The sequence below is a fragment of the Mobula birostris genome, chromosome 9, assembly GCF_030028105.1.
Source record: "Mobula birostris isolate sMobBir1 chromosome 9, sMobBir1.hap1, whole genome shotgun sequence".
Lineage (NCBI taxonomy): Eukaryota > Metazoa > Chordata > Chondrichthyes > Myliobatiformes > Myliobatidae > Mobula > Mobula birostris.
The window spans coordinates 127,399,270-127,411,026 of record NC_092378.1 but is presented as its reverse complement, the minus strand read 5'-3'; the positions used below and the strand labels follow the sequence as shown (position 1 = coordinate 127,411,026).

The 11,757-nt window shown below is 35.7% G+C and overlaps 1 protein-coding gene across 10 annotated transcripts in view; it reads left to right on the top strand.

Moving 5' to 3' along the window:
* Positions 1 to 11,757, top strand: part of LOC140203056 (uncharacterized) — a 159,304-nt gene that overhangs the window by 33,412 nt on the left and 114,135 nt on the right. For 9 of the 10 annotated variants that reach the window (XR_011887277.1, XR_011887276.1, XR_011887275.1 and 6 more), the window contains exons 1-2: positions 301 to 368; positions 1,770 to 1,860. The exons of the other annotated variant lie outside the window; for it this stretch is intronic. The gene's annotated coding sequence lies outside the window, so the exon portion shown is untranslated. Of the gene's footprint in view, positions 1 to 300; positions 369 to 1,769; positions 1,861 to 11,757 lie in introns of those variants that run through there. 10 annotated transcript variants of the gene reach the window in all.

Sequence of the window (11,757 nt, the reverse complement as noted above, 5' to 3'; positions counted from 1 at the left end):
AGGAAGCCAGAACACTGAGGTGAAACCCATAGCGTCTCAGGGACAATAAGCTGCCTCTCTACAGGAGCACCAGAAGTCAGGATCAAACTTAAGTTCTAGGAGACTGCTGTGCAGTCCCTTCATAATACAGTACCATTTTTTCTCAAACTTTGCCTGATAGTTCCAGCATTTTTGGTTTTTATTTTAAATTCCCAACATTTGATGTATTTTTCTTTCCTCATAAAACTGCCATTCACTTGATTGTCTAGGACTGTATCATAGAAAGGAAGAGACCTGTTTTATTCATGGGGCTGCAAATAACAAAAATGTTATAGCTGACTGGAGAGCAGATAATATCTTTATCCCACAAATTTGGAGGCTACACTGCTGTAAGTAACTGAAATTAATTTTATTGTGGTCAATTATTATCTACTGGCTTCTTTTGAGGAATTAATAATTGCCATGCTTTTCTTGGAAGTTCCATTCTTTAACCAGACTGTTTTCCATGTATAGCCATACAGTCGTTTTCCATGAGTCACACACTCCACTCTACCTCCAACTCATTGGCTGACAAAAAAAAAATACTGTTCATCTCTGTGATCCTCCTACTATCTAACTTACTTCTGTGGCTCTTTTTTAAATTCTTTGCTTAGAGTAAAATGTCCTTTTCATTTAACTTTCTGGGTCCCTAATAATTTTTCCCTCTCGGTTCGGTCTCCCCCCCATCTCCTCTGGTCCCAGTGAAAACACACCTAGCTTACAATTAAAATCCTGACTGTAATCCTATTCCTAATTTCTGAATTACAATTAAAATAAGAATTAAAAATCCTGGAAATAGCAATTTGAAACAAAAAGTAATATTTAATGTTCATCAAAATTAGGATGCATTAGAAATCAAACATGTTTTTGATCATAGAGGATGGGCAGGGATGGAGAGAATTTTGCAGATTCATTTTAAGTCACAAAGTACCAGTTGAAGTATTTTGAGTGCTGTTACATGTATATTTGATATTAGTAACATAGAAAATCTACAGCACATACAATGCCGTGCCGAACATGTACTTACTTTAGTAATTACCTAGGGTTACCCATAGCCCGCTATTTTTCTAAGCTCCATGTACCTATCCAGGAGTCTCTTAAAAGACCCTATTGTATCCACCTCCACCACTGTCGCCGGCAGCCCATTCCACGCACTCACCACTCTCTGTGTAAAAAAAAAAAAACTTACCCCTGACATCTCCTCTGTACCTGCTTCCAAGCAACTTAAAACTGTGCCCTCTCGTGTTAGCTATTTCAGCCCTGGGATTATATAATATATGTACAAAGCTTCACTTTGTACAGTATCATTTCATGGCTGTACAACCTGCCTACTATTAAGAATCAATTTACGGGATCAAGTTCTGTTCAGTGTAAGAAATTGTATGTAAGCATAAAAGATGAAAGCAATTAAAGCATTTTGGCATAAGGCCAAGATTGATCATTCTTTTAGACTAGGTATTTGCTGTTATGCATGCTTCTGGTGCAAATGCACAGGAAGTTGTATCTCAAACTAAGAAGCAGCTTTGAGTCAGATTGGAAATATAATTAAATGACATGATCCATTTGCCACTATTTATAAAAGCAGTAATAAACAAGAACAGAGTCCATATTCAGAATATTATATTTTTTGTAATGCTTGAACAAGATTATAAATTCAATGAAAAAATGATTTTTTAAAAACATTTATGGCTATTTAAAGGGTTCAATAAGTAGAGTACCAAACTACCACCTTTTAAATTTATTACATACAGAAAATATTACATTGACATCCAACGAAAAGAAGATGGTTTTGACTTGTCTGGAATTGATGCATCTCATTTTCGCTGCTCTAATCGTAAACCTGTAAGTATTGTGAAGTAATTTTTTTAATGCAAGGATCTACATACATCTTGCCCTATGTGGGTTGTTCTCTTGGTAATATTTTAATTAGATTATGAGAACACTCAGTCCTCTTTTATTGTCATTTAGAAATGCATACATGCATTAAGAAATGATACAATGTTTCTCCGGAGTGTTATCACAGAAAACAGGAAAAACCGAAGACACACACTGACAGAACCACATAATTATAACATATAGTTACAGCAGTGCAAAGCAATACCATAATTTGATGAAGAACAAACCATGGGCATGGTAAATAAAGTCTCAAAGGTCCCCAAGTCGATCGACTCCTGAGTCCCCGATAGCAGGCGGCAAAAGGGAGAAACTCCCTGCCATAAACCTCCAGGCACCGTCAACTTGCTGATGCCTTGGAAGCAGCCGACCACAGCCAACACTGAGTCCATCCATCCGAAAACTTTGAGTTTCCAACCAGCCTCTCCGATACAGCCTCCTGAGCGCCATCCTCTGCCGAGCGCCTTCGACCTCACCTCGGCCGCTGACACACGCAAAGCTGAGGATTTCGGGGCCTTTTGCTCCGGAGATTCCGGTTACCACACAGTGGTAGCGAAGCGGGCATTTCAGAAGTTTTCCAGGTGTTCCTCTATACTCTCACGTCCGTCTCCATCAAGTCAGAATTGTGCACAGTCCCCTACTTGACAGGTAACAGACATCACCACCGAAGTGGCCACGCGCGCTGCTGTCGTGCCACCATCTTCTCTTTAATCCTAGTGAACACTTAACATTAAGTTGGTTTGATGCAAAGATCAATTTCATTCCTAATAAAAAATGTATTGGAAACAATCTGCAGATTAAGTAGCGTCTGTGGAAAGCAAAACAGAGTTATTTCTTCTAGTTATTAGAAAAAGTTGGTTTTAAGTTGCAGATAGCATGGGAGAGGCATGGATGAACAAAGAGACCATCTGATAGAGTGAGGCCTGTGTTGCTGCGGTGTTATGCTGTTTAGTGTATGGGTTGTCAGGGAGGGGTAGCACCTCTGGTGGAGTAATATGTCGCGTCCTTTTCAAGGCGGTTAGTCCACCTTTGGTCCCCACCTGGTACTCAGCTCTCACCTGTGGCTCCCCGTAGCTGTTTGCATGCGACAGCGGCCACACCCCGGGCAACGGCTTCGACAAGCTGGCTAAACCAGGTGAGGGTAGCCGACGCGTCTCAAACCCTCTGTGAGATAGGGAGTTGTCTATCCCAGCATGTGAAGACAGACTCCGGCGTATTGAGCGGACGAGACCAATGGAAGGTCCAAGAAGGCGGTCTCTGCAAGCGTCGTGGAAAGGGTAGAGCAGGACAAGACATAGAAGATGTCCTGGTCATCCACTGCGCCTAGTCCCATCTCCAGCTGTCTCGACTCTGTCTTGCCACTGGATCCAGATGGGAATTGGGAAGAGAGAGTGAGGCAACTCTCCCTCACTTAAATCCAAGTCACGCGCTAGTCTCAACACCATCAATAATGGTGTCGAGGTCCTCATCGACATACAATGGACGAACAACAACAACATGCTGTTTAGAAAGTAATTTCATCAATAAGGACAGTTAGAGAGAAGAAAAAAAATTGTGCTACTCTTTTACAATTTATTTTACCTAATACAATCCTTTGAAAATGTTTTGTAAACCCATTAAATTTGCTACCTTATTTTGTGCTTCAATAATCTCCCAAAATATCCCTTCCATCTTGCATTTGGATCTTCCTATCCCATCTGCATTCTTCTGCCTCTTGCTCAGTGTAAAGCCATTTGAAATATTCCATTTACATGAAGAACGTAATATAAATAAAACTTATGACTGAAATCTGAAGTTTAGTACCGAAAATGTATTTGAAGATTATCTTGACTTTAAATTCGTACAGAACATTTAAGAGAAGTGTATCTAGCTTAGCCTAATTTGAAATTCAAAATACTGATAAAGGTGTCTGGCATTTATTAGGTAATATCAGAGTTGCATGACAAAGGAATAATAACTATTATAACTTTTGGAATTATACAAAAGATAATGTCAGTTGTGCAACAGAGGAAGAAATGAATGAAAGAAAAGAAACATAACAAGATAGTATTGTGTCTAAGACAGCAACAGTTCATGAGCTAGCATTACAATTCTCATAATACCATTCAAATGGATTACACCTGTCCAGATATTTGCAGAAAAATCTAGGTAAACACACACAAAATGCTGGAGGAACTCAGCTGATCAGGCATCACCTATAGAGAGGACTAACCAGTTGATGTTGCAGACCAAGACCCTTCATGGGGCTGTTTATTCCTCTCCATATATACTGCCTGACCTGCTGAATTCCTCCAGCATTTTGTATGTGTTGCTCTGAATTTCCAGCATCTACAGAATCTGTTTTATTTAAAATCTAGGTAGATGTGTTTCTATTATAATGTATATATGCTAGTGCCAAGAATACAAGGTGCTCCGATCTGTAAGAGGAGCAAACTGCTATCTTTCTGTTCTGGTCTTCCTGCAAACTTTGAAACTGCAGATTTCCTACAGAGAAAACATTTGTCCTCTGGAAGAAAGACTTTACTGTCCATCACTTAGATTGTCAACTTGCGAAAAACATAGCATACTGGATGGGCTTGATTAAACTTGACATAAGAGGGTAACTGATTTAACCTTGTCCAATCTGCCTTTATTATGCAACTAATGTGACTGATCTCCACACAGACATTGGACTTTTTTTTTAGTCTTTTCATTCGGAATACCTTGTATTATGGTGTCATGTATTATTGGCCAGAGTAAGGACACATCTAAGTAGCTAAAAATTAAACAACTAGAATATACTAGTTGCTACCAGCAGCCATATGACCATGGCTAATACAACTCTCACATTCCCAACACCCTTAAGCTAGGAGATGAACTATAATTCAGCTGGAAATCTAGAAGACAATGCAAGTTACAGCACCAGCCAAATCTCAGAATTAGGCAAAAACTTAGTATAGCCTCAACTTGGCGCTTTCTTATTGATGAAGGAGAAAACAGCAGGCTTTTGGTAGAATTATGTGGTCAACAGAAAACTCTATACTCCTATCATATGCTTTCAAAAGTGGTGGTGGATAATAAGTTAACTAAAAAAGAAAAGTATTTCATCACAGATACAATCCTCTTCCATAGGAGACCTTGGAACATGAGTTTAAGTGAAAAATAAAGTGCCTCAAACCTTTTTGTTTAAAAGCACTAATGGATGAAGCTACTGAAATGTCAATACCATGAACGTCAATGATGTTGAGGACCAACTGAATAATTGAATGCTATAAGGCTAAAAGCCCAGACCTGATTTCTTTCATATGCTTAAGTCCTTTGCAACTGAATTAATCTCTGTTCTTCCTCCCAGATGACAAGCTATTTTAGTTTAGCAATTGCTGAGGTCATTATTCAGTTAAGATGAAAAAGGAGTCCTGCGTTAGAGTATAATTATCTTTAGGTCCCAACCATTTGGGGACATAATGGACATGACCTTCCATTTGAGGCAACTCCGAGGACCAAAAAAAAATGGAACAGCATCAACCATCTTATATGGCCTTTTTCAACCTTGCTAAAGCCTTTGATCATTCAGATAGGTCTGTGAAGCACCTTCCTCAAATTCCACTCCCACAGTAATTCATCCTCATTTTGCATTTGCTTCACAATGGTGTACAAACCATTGCCCTAACCGACAGGTTTGCAATAGAGACGATCTCAGTGAAGACAAGTGACAAACAGTGCTGTTTCATTACCCACCACCTTACTCAATCCTTCTCACTGCAATGTAGCACCTCACCTTCAATAAAGTTTTCATAGGAAGAGAGGTAAATTTCAGAACTTGCGTGAAACTACAGTGACTCTAGTAAAGAATCAAGGCCATTCAAAACTAAGTAACTGATCCACAGAGTGCACATCACAATGTTTGTGTATTCCTGGAAGCCATACTCGTTCCATTTTTTTAATATAATTTTTATTGAGTTTTCGAAAAGATTACATAGAAAGATAATATCTACCCTCCCCCCTCCCCTTAACCCTTCCCCCCGATATATACCCCTATCTGAAAAAAAAGAAAAGAAAAGAAAAGAAGAAGAAAGAAGAACTGCCAGGATATTGGAAAGTTTCCACATGCTCCATGGGATTCAAAATAAATTTAGTATATTTATTTATTACTTTCCCCAAGGGACCAACATCTTTATCATTGGAGCAACTAAATATGCCATCCTATCTTTTGTAAATATGGGCGCCAGGTATTCAAAAATGTATCATATTTATCTCTTAAATTAAAAGTAATTTTTTTGAGTGGAATACAACTAGAAATTTCATTATTCCAACGATCCATACTTAAATAGGAATCCGATTTCCAAGTAACTGCTATAGCCTTCTTGGCTACTGCCGATGCAATTTTTAAAAATTCTTTCTGATATTTATTCAGTTTAAGTTTCGGTTTTATCCCTTCAATATCACCTAATAGAAATAATATACGGCTATGTGGAAGTTGAGTTGCAGTAATTTGTTCCAATAAAACTCTTAAATTTATCCAAAAAGGTTGAATTTTGGAACAAGACCAAATAGAATGTAAGAAAGTACCAATTTCTTGATTACATGGAAAGCACTGATCAGATAAGTTTGAATTTAATCTATTTATTTATTGCGGTGTAATATATAATTGGTGTAAAAAATTATATTGTACTAATCTAAGTCGTACGTTTATTGTATTTGTCATACTGTCAAGACACAGTCTTGACCAATTTGTTTCATCAATATTAATATTCAGATCTGTTTCCCACTTTTGTTTTGACTTGCGGATTCCTTGTTTAATTGTCTGTTTTTGAATCAAATTATACATAAAAGAAATAATTTTTTTAATTTTTCCTTTTTGAATTAAAATTTCAATTTCATTGGATTTTGGCAAAAACATTGTTTGACCCCAGTTTGTCTTTTAAATAAGCCCTTAATTGAAGGTAACAAAAGAAAGTGTTATTTGCTATTTTATATTTATTCATTAATTGTTCAAATGACATCAATATACCTCGTTTATAAGTTTCCTATAGATCTAATCCCTTTTAAGTACCAATTATATAAAAGTTGATTATCCATTGTAAAAGGAATAAATCTGTTTTGAATCAAAGATCTCCTTGCTAATAAAGATTTCTTTATTTCATTATCAACGTTTATCTTATTCCATAGATCAATCAAATGTTTTAATATAGGAGATTCTTTCTTTTCCCATATCCATTTAGATTCCTATTTATATATAAAATCTTTGGGTGTATTTTCTCCTATCTTATCTAATTCTATTCTAATCCATGCCGGTTTTTGTTCATCAAAGAAAGATGCAATAAATCTAAATTGATTTGCTTTATAATAATTCTTAAAGTTTGGAAGTTGTAACCCTCCTAACTCAAATTTCCATGTCAATTTTTCCAATGATATTCTTGACATCTTACCTTTCCAAAGAAATTTTCTCACACATTTATTTAACTCTTGAAAAAATTTCTGTGGCACTTGTATTGGTAATGTTTGAAACAAATACTGTAATCTAGGAAATATATTCATTTTTACAACATTGACTCTACCTACTAATGTTATTGGTAGTATCATCCATTTGCCAAGATCTTCTTGAATTTTTTTTCAATAGTGGTAAATAATTAAATTTATATAAATCCTTAACATCATTATCAAGTCTTATACCTAAATACTTAATACCATTTACCGGCCATCTAAATTGGGTTACTAATCGACATTGGCTATAATCTCCTTTAGTAAGAGGTGAAATTTCACTTTTATCCCAATTTATTTTATACCCTGATACTTTCCCATATTCATCCAATCTAGAAGATAATTTACATAACAAATGCTGTGGGTTTGTTAAATAAATCAAAACATCATAGGCAAATAGATTAATTTTATATTCCTCCTGATTAACTCTAAAACCCTTAATATCTGAATCAATTCTGATTAGTTCTGCTAATGGTTCTATCGCCAATACAAATAAAGCAGGTGATAATGGACAACCTTATCTAGTTGACCTTTTAAACTGGAATGGTGTTGAAATTTGACTATTTGTCACTACTTTAGCATTAGGGTTAGTACTTAAAGTTTTAATCCAGTTTATAAAAGGTGTTCCTAACCCATATTTTTCTAATACTTTAAATAAAAAATCCCATTCCAATCTATCAAATGCTTTTTCTGCATCCAAGGCTACTACTATACTCACCTCCTCCTTTTTTTGTGCCAAATGAATTATACTAAGTAGCCAAGTTACATTATCTGCCAGTTGTATATTTTTAATAAATCCTGTTTGATCCATATGTATTAATTTTGGTAAATATTTAGATAATCTTTTCGATTAAAATTTTTGCTATTATTTTATAATCCGTGTTCAACAAAGAAATAGGCCTATATGATGCTGGTTTTAAAGGATCTCTATCTTTTTTTGGCAATACTATTACAACCGCTGTTGAGAAAGATGCTGGGAGTTTGTGTTTTTTTCCGCTTGACGTATTCACTCCATAAAAGGAGGAAATAATAAGTCTTTAAACTTTTTATAAAATTCAGGTGGAAAACCATCCTCTCCTGGAGATTTATTACTTTGAAGTGATTCTAAAGCTTCTTCAACCTCTTTTAATGTAAAAGGCATATTTAATCCCTTCTGTTCTTCCAAATTCAATTTTGGAAGAGTTACTTGTGATAAAAACCTTTCTATCTCATTAACATCATTTTGTGATTCCGATTGATATAATTCAGAATAGAAACTTTTGAAGGTTTCATTAATTTCTAAAGGTTTATAAGTAATTTTATTTGCACTTGTTCTAATTGCATTTATCGTTTTGGAAGCCTGTTCTGTTTTCAACTGCCAAACAAGAATTTTGTGTGCTCTCTCACCTAACTCATAATACCTTTGCTTAGTTCTCATGATTGCTTTTTCCATTCTATATGTCTGAAGCGTATTATATTGTAACTTATTGACAAGTTGTCTTTGTTTTTCTCCTGTCGTATGTCTTTGAGATTCTTTTTCTAATTCTGTAATTTCTTTTTCCAATTAATCTAGTTCTGCCATATATTCTTTCTTAACTTTAGACGTATAGCTTATTATCTGACCCCTCAAATATGCTTTCATCGCATCCCAAAGTATAAATTTATCATCCACTGAATGAGAGTTTGTATCCAAAAAAAATTGGATCTGTTTTTTCATAAAATCACAAAAATCTTGACGTTTTAATAATTTTGAATTAAATCTCCATCTGTAAGTCACTTCTTCCTTATCAATCATTATTATTGTCATTAATAAAGGAGAGTGATCTGACAATAGTCTTGTTTTATATTCCATATTTTTCACTCTGTGTTGAATATTGATCGATAATAGGAAAAAATCTATCCTTGAGTAAGTTGTGTGTCTGTTAGAATAGAACGAATAATCTCTTTCTTTGGGATTGATTCTTCTCCATATATCAATCAAATTTAAATCTTTCATCAATGATAAAGTTAGTTTTACTACCTTCGATTTTGTAACAGCCTTAGTTGATCTATCTAAGACTGGGTCTAGGCAAAAATTAAAATCTCCTCCTATTAATATTTTTTCATGTGCATCAGCCAAATTCAAAAAAGCTTCTTATATAAATTTTGCATCATTTTCATTTGGTGCATAAATATTCATGAGAGTCCATAATTCGGAAAAAAGTTGACAGTGTATAATCACATATCTCCCTGCAGAATCGATTATTACATTTTGTATTCTAATTAGTAATGTTTTATTGATCAAAATTGCTACTCCCCTCGCTTTTGAATTAAATGAAGCTGCAACAACAGTACCCACCCAATCTCTCTTTAATTTCTGTTAGATGCGTTTCCTGCAAGAAGGCTAAATCTACCTTCATTTTCTTAATATGTGTTAAGATTCTTTTTCTTTTCGCCGGTCCATTAAGCCCATTAACATTAAAACTCAAAAAATTCAATAAATTATTCATTATTCTTAACAAAGTTACTCTAATCTAAAACGTTACTTAACATCTTAACTCTCATGGTTCCTTGGGGAATCTCTTTAAACTTCACCATGTTACTATGTTTCCCTCCCAATCATCCAGGCAAAAAGAAAGAAATAAAAGATAAGATACAAAAAGAAAAACAACAAAATACCCCCCTACTAACGTTGTGAATGAAAAAAAGCACAACACTACCCCCCTCCATTTTGTGGGTCGTGGCTATAGCCACGCTTGCACACATGAATTCCGTAGCGATTGATCAGCGTTTCTTCCAACTCCCTCGTAACAAAAAATTTGTATATATATAGAAAAATTAATGTCACTATTCCCAACTAATATTCTTCAAACTTTAAGCTTTCTTCCCCTCTACCGTATAATTAATAATATATTTATGTATTCTTTCGCCTTTAAAAATCCACCACGTCTATTCCTTGACAAAATCTTCATCTTTAATCCATCTCACTCCCCTGGGTTTGTTCTTGTATCTTCAAAGAATCTTGCACAAACTCCTCCGCTTTCTGGTAGTCGTCAAAAAATCTTTTTTCTCCGGCAGCCAAAAAAATCTTCAAGGTTGCAGGATAGCGCAGTATAAATTGATAACCATGATCCCAAAGGACTTTTTTCACTGGATTAAATTTCTTCCTTCTCTTCAAAAGTTCATAACTTATGTCAGAGTAGAAAAATATTTTCTTCCCTTATATCATCAATGGCCCTTTGAGCAGCCGCCTGTAGAATCCTTTCTTTGTCTTGAAATCTTAAATATTTTATTAAAATTGATCGTGGATATTGGTCATCTTGTGGTTTTGGTCTTAGAGCTCTATGTGCCCGTTCAATTTCAATTGATCGGTCTTCCTCTTTCATTTGCAAAGTTTCCGGGATCCATCTTTGAAAAAATTCTATTGGATTGTATCCCTCTATACCTTCTTTAAGACCAACAATCTTAATATTACTTCGTCTACTAAAATTTTCCAGCAGGTCCACTTTTTCCAACAGTCGATTTCTTTCCGTTTTCCAAACAAGCATATCACTTTCTGTTTTTTCCACTCTGTCGTTAATATGCTCCATTGTTCTTTCCAACTTGTTGATGTTTCTTATCCATTTTCTCCTGTCTTCTCATTGCTTTATCATAGCTCAGCTTCATGTTTCTAATCTCTATTTTTACTCCTTTTAATTCAGTCATTACTTGCAATAAAGCCTCTTTTATGTCTCCATTATATCCTTTACTTTTAGTCTCTTTCAGTTCTTCCTCCTCTTCTTCATCTGTGTTCTCTGCGGAATCCAATTCTGACTCTGAGTCACTTTCACTTGCAGTGGCCGTCGGTTCTTGCAGTTTAAGTTGTATCGACTTGCGCATGCCAACTTCTTTGCACATGTGCAATTCAGGCATCTTCTTCCCAGGGACCGCTACTGCCGCCATTGCTCCCTGTTCTTCTACGCCAGAGATAAAACGTGTCTCCTCCGAAGGAGATCCAACCTGAGTCCGAGGTTCCATCGCTACAGTAGGCCTTTTTTTCTTCCCATCTCGCGGCGACTTCACAACGGCAGACTTCTTCTGTTGCGATTTACGAGGCATATTGTAAAATAGTCCTGAGAAGTTTATAAGTAGTTTTCGGAAAGTATTTATTAATTTTGCTTTGTTTAAATGGTACTTTGCTGATTTTTTTACAGGAGAGCTGGATTCATACGTCTCAATCCCACATCATCACGTGACGACCCCCACTCATTCCATATTATTTCCAACTCATTCGCTAAAGTAGAGAAGAGCATGGGCCTTGACTCAATATCAGCAAGACAATGGTTCTCTACCACTTACCCACTATACCATAAAATCTTCTAGCAATAAAGGTTTAAGGCAGGACCCTGGAAAACATGGACCATACCTTGGAAGCCATCTCTCCATAAA